Source organism: Cetorhinus maximus, unplaced genomic scaffold (assembly GCF_964194155.1).
Source record: "Cetorhinus maximus unplaced genomic scaffold, sCetMax3.hap1.1 HAP1_SCAFFOLD_1445, whole genome shotgun sequence".
NCBI lineage: Eukaryota > Metazoa > Chordata > Chondrichthyes > Lamniformes > Cetorhinidae > Cetorhinus > Cetorhinus maximus.
This window is the reverse complement of record NW_027597386.1, coordinates 57503-62994: the sequence shown is the minus strand read 5'-3', so window position 1 is coordinate 62994 and position 5492 is coordinate 57503. Positions and strand designations below refer to the sequence as shown.

The 5492-nt window shown below is 51.9% G+C and overlaps 1 non-coding gene across 1 annotated transcript; it reads left to right on the top strand.

Moving 5' to 3' along the window:
• Positions 1 to 4130: 4130 nt before the first annotated feature.
• LOC144676228 (U1 spliceosomal RNA) lies at positions 4131 to 4293 on the top strand. Its single transcript, XR_013575277.1, has one exon. It is a non-coding gene; the product is annotated as a U1 spliceosomal RNA (small nuclear RNA).
• The last annotated feature ends 1199 nt before the right edge of the window (positions 4294 to 5492 follow it).

The following is a 5492-nucleotide window of genomic DNA, read 5'->3' as shown; positions in this document are numbered from 1 at the left end:
TGCCCCCTGAACCTCCCACTCCTCAGGAGAGCGAATCAATGGAGGAGGAGGAAGCAGCGGAAAATCAGCAGGGGGAGTGGCAGCTGGTGAAGAGAGCCAAAAGGAAGAAGGGACCAAGCCACTTCCCAGACAAGAGGCAAGAGGCGTCTCCCATCCGACACGGATAACAAGGGCAGCTGCTCTTCGGACGAAGAAGTGCCTGGGCGACACCTGCAGAAGAAGCGGCAAAGCTCTAGGGAGTTGGAGGACGAGACACCTGAGCTCCAGAACATTGGAGACAATGAGGAGACCAGCGCACCCCAACTTTGCCCACAACCCGAAGAGGCCAGCGCATCCCAGCCCCAGGAATCTGGGAGCAGTGAGGCGCTCAGCGCACCCCAGCTCCGGGAAGCCGGGAGTAGCAACGCCCCAGAGAGGGAGAGGATTGGAGAAGCTTCTCCAACAGAGGACATTTCAAATCCCATTCTCTGCACGAACCCCAGATGCCACCTGAGCAGAACATTGCCAATGGGGATGTTCAGGACAGTTTCCTCAGCCCATCCAAAGTGAGGCAATTTGTAAACACTATGGGTATGCAGGAGCAGACCAAAGGCCTGGGACTCTCAGAGGCAACAGGTTTGGTAAGAGACTAAATGCTTTAAAATGGGTGTAAAGATGGTATCCATAAATGTGCATAGCATTAAATCAACTACGCGATGTGTGGCGACCTTGGATTACTTTGCCAAGGTCAAAGCTGACCTGTTGTTTCTGCAGGAGTGTGCGATACCGCACCTCAGCTACTACAGACAATGGTCACGGTGGTGGTCATACGGGCCATCGATCTGATCGGACGGATACGACTCTCGTTCCTCCGGCCTGGGTATTCTGCTGCGGGGAGGCAACTTCACTGTCTCCGAGGTTAAGGAGGTCATGGGTGGGTGCCTCCTCGTAGCAAAAGTAATGTACAAGAATGCTCCACTCCGGTTAATTAACGTGTATGCCCCGGCACAAAAGACCGCCCGGCTGGCGGTTTTTCAGCAGCTCCCACTGCTGTTGGTGACGTCCAGGCCGGTCATTGTGGGCGGTGACTTCAACTGCAACATCGATGCGGCTGGACGATCCGGCAGGGCCGACAGAAGGTTGGACGCTACGTCCAGATCCCCGATGGAAACAGTTAAGGATGCCAAGCTGCACGACGTCTTCAGCAACCCTGCAGACTGAGCACAGCATAGATACACCCGGTCGCGACCAGACGGGTCCATCCGTTTCAGAATAGACTTACTGTTTGTGTCCCGCGCATTCGCAGTCAGATCCACCGATGTCAAGCCGGTGTTCTCTGACCACTGCCTCCTACTGGTTGACTGTCACTTAGAGGAAGACCAGAGGGTGGGCAGGGGGGCATGGAAGCTAAACGTGCAACTGCTGACCCCAGAGAACATTGAGGAGCTCAAGAGGGATTACAAAGGTTGGAGAACCATGAAACCCCTCTTTGAGTCCCTGACACATTGGTGGGAAGCGATCAAGGGAAACATCAAGAGTTTTTTCATCGTCAAAGGCACCCAGAAAGCTAGAAAGGAAGAGAGGGAAATGTCCCGACTCCTGAAATACATGCAGAATCTGCTCCGGCTGCAGTCGGTGGGGGTCGATGTCAAGGAGGAACTCTAAGAGGTGAAGAGCCAGCAAGCCTAGCCCTTTGCCTCCAAGAACATCTTCCATTCCGGAGCGCGCTCCGTGGAGCAGGATGAGACGTGCTCACGTTTCTTCTTCGAAAAGGTACAGAGAGAGAGCTCTGTGATCAGCAGCCTGAAGGAAGAAGACGGCTCAGTAAAGTCAGCGCAGTCCGACATTTTGAGGATCAGCAAATCGTTTTATGCCGGATTGTATGACGTGAAGCCCACGGGCAGCACGGCCTCCCAGTCCTCCTTGTCCTCTATCACGGAGGTCTTAGTCGACAGTACACGGGAGAGGCTTGACAAACCGCGAACTCCTGACGAACTGACTTAGGCCCTTGAGTCCTTCGAGAAGAGTAAATCTCCCCAGAAGCGACGGCTTGCCGGTGGAGTTGTATTCGGCTCTGTGGGACTGGAAGGGCCCAGACCTACTAGAAGTGTACGAGAGTATGCTCCTGGCCGGCAGCATGTCAGAATCCATGAGGAAAGGCATCATCACCCTCATCTACAAGCACAAGGAAGAAAGGGAGGAAATTAGAATTTGGCGACCCATTTCACTGTTGAATGTGGACTATAAGACTCTGTCCAAGGTCATCGCCAATCGGGTCGAATCCGCTCTGGAATTGGTGATACACCATGACCAGACCTGCACTGTGCCGGGCAGGAAGATCTCTGACAGCCTGGCGCTGCTCAGGGATACGATTGCCTATGTGCAGGATAGGGGTGTGGACATTTGCCTCATCAGCCTGGATCAGGAGAAGGCCTTTGACAGAATATCGCACACCTACGTGGTGGATGTGCTTTCCAAAATGGGGTTTGGGGAGGGAATTCGATATTGGATCCAACTGCTCTACACTAACATCAGTAGCGCAGTCTCAATCAATGGGTGGGAAACAGATAGCTTTCCGATTAAATCTGGAGTCAGGCAGGGCTGACCTTTCTCGCCTGTTCTTTTCGTGTGTTGCATAGAACCCTTGGCCGAGTCCATCAGGAAGGATCCGGGCATAAGAGGAGTGACGATCCCAGGCAGTGGAGGCACTCAGGTAAAAGCCTCCCTGTACATGGACGATGTCGTCGTCTTCTGCTCGGATCCGCTGTCGGTGCGCAGACTGATCCACATTTGCGACCAGTTCGAACTGGCCTCGGGAGCCAAGGTAAATCGTGGGAAGAGCGAGGCCATGTTCTTTGGGAACTGGGCTGACCGATCCTTTGTCCCCTTCACTGTCAGGGCTGACGGCCTGAAGGTGCTGGGGATATGGTTCGGAGGGACCAGGGCATGCGTTAGAAACTGGAAGGAGCGAGTGTCTATGGTGAAAAGGAAACTGGGCATGTGGGAGCGACGCTCCCTCTCCATTGCGGGTAAGAACCTGGTCATCAGGTGTGAAGCACTCTCGCTGTTGCTGTACGTGGCGCAGGTCTGGCCCATTCCACACTCCTGCGTGGTGGCGATCACTCGAGCCATCTTCCGCTTTATCTGGAGGTCAAAAATGGATCGTGTCCGCAGAGACGCGATGTACAAGCCTCTAGATAAAGGGGAAAAAAACGTGCCCAACATCGCCCTCATACTGATGGCCACCTTTGTGTGTGGCTGCATCAAGCGGTGCGTAGACCCTCAGTACGCAAACACCAAGTGTCACTACGTGCTGAGGTTCTACCTGTCCCCGGTGTTACGAAGGATGGGTCTGGCCACGCTGCCGCGGAACGCTCCAAGTAGTTGGACCGTGCCCTACCACCTGTCCCTGGTGGAAAAATTTATGCAGAAAAACACCTTTGACCACAAGTCCATCAGGCAGTGGTCAGCACGTAACGTCTTAGAGGCCCTGAGGGAAAAGGAGAGGGTGGACCCTGTGGGATGGTTCCCCGAGCAGACTGTCAAAGTCAGGAGTCTCACCCCCTTGGCATGTTGCCCTCGAGGTGGCTGTGGTCGGTATGAGACCGTTGTTCACATCCTTGTAGTTGGTGCCTTTGCAAAGAAGATCTGGAGAGAGATGCAGTGGTTGCTGTCGAGGTTCATCCCGAGCAGTTCTGTGACACAGGACTCTGTGCTCTACGGGCTGTTCCCAGCGACACACACCGAGACAAACATCAACTGCAGCTGGAGGATCATCAACTCGGTGAAAGACGCGCTTTGGTCTGCCCGAAACTTGTTGGTCTTCCAGCGCAAAGAGTTGTCCCCGACCGAGTGTTGCGGACTGGCACATTCCAAGGCCGAGGACTACGTGCTGAGGGACGCACTAAAGCTTGGGGCAGCTGCTGCAAAAGCGCAATGGGGAAGGGCCGCTGTCTAAGACCTTTCTGCCACAGCGCACCGAGAGACTGGGAACTGTTTAGAGCCCCTCGGGCTGTACAGCTCAAAGTGAAAGCCTGTAAATGATTGTAATATTGTTTGTACTGATGCACCTGGTGATACATTTTGTTAAAGTTGAACCGGATTGTACCCTTGTAATGGTGTTTTTGAAATGGTTTGGAATGTGGTTGAAGATATTTTATGAATAAAGTATATTTTTGCAAAAAAAAAAGGTTCTCCCAGGACGATGCTAGCCCATTGCACTTCGGGTGTGCTGACGCCTGCGATGTCCCCAAATGCGGGATACTCGACTGTAAAATTTGTGGTAGTGGGGGACTGCGTTTGCGCTCTCCCCGATTCACAATTCAAAAAATAGATTTCATCATATCTTTCATTTTCTCTTCTATTTCCTGTCAGCAACCTTTTCTGAAAAAAGAAATATATAACCCCCAATGTGTGCTCTTCAAAATCTATACTGGACTGGTTATTTAGCTTTTTCTTTCCTCCTCGCAAATATTATCCAACCCCCATTCTTTTCCTCCCTGTCATTATCAGCCGACAATTATTCCATCTATGCATCATTTTCGCCAGACCGTTTGTTTCGTGGCCGCCAAATTACTCGCGCCATTTTTAACCCCGCGTTTGCCCACTCAAAAATCTCTCTCAAACAACCCCCATCTAACACCCAACCCACCATCACAACAGTCCCCGCACTCCCAGCACCGCCCCACCCCCTATCTATCTGGACGTCTGTATAAATACAAACTCATATCAGCTATTAACTCATATGCATTCACCATTTTAAACATGTAGCAGCGACCCCTCACTATTTCAAACATGAACAAGCACCCTGTCCCCATGTTCATTCAAATTACTCCCCTCCGAAACGAACAGCAGCCTCCCACCCCCTCTGTATAATCTCCCCCTTGATCAGCCCCCTGTGTGACTCCTACCTTCTGAAACTCCTGCCCCCTCTCCTCATGTGTAAAAGTCTTTCCCTGCCCCTTCTGCAGCTCACTTGCCCTGCTGTAGGCCCATCAATTCACCTGTGATTATTCCTTGAAGGCTTAAATAGCGCAAAGCGAAGAAATAAACAGAAAGAAAACTGGAGAAAGGCAGATAGAAATCTAAACCCTCAGTAAAATGACCACCGGGAATCCCGTTTAACCGTCAGAATGATCGCACAGCCCAAAATACACGCATTGTCCCTGAATTATAACAAGATTTTAGGCAGCTTCACTTTAGGACTTTTCATTTCCTCTTGTGGGGCTCCTGTTCCTCACACACTGGAGGCTAACATGTAAGTTTTAGATTGCAAGGCTGGGCTACTTTAACCCCAGGATTTTCTTTTTGAAACTCCAGGCCCACAGTCCAACAGGAACTGGTTAACCGGAGCCACCGAAAACCAGGGTCCCGGAGAGGAAATTAAATCTCAGGGTAAGAAACGGACACAAACTCACGTGGGCCCATGGGGCACGGCCTTGGAGAAGGTCTCAGGAAACTCCTGAAGAAGAAGAGTCCTTGTCCCAGTCTGGATCTTCAGATTGCAGGTTTCA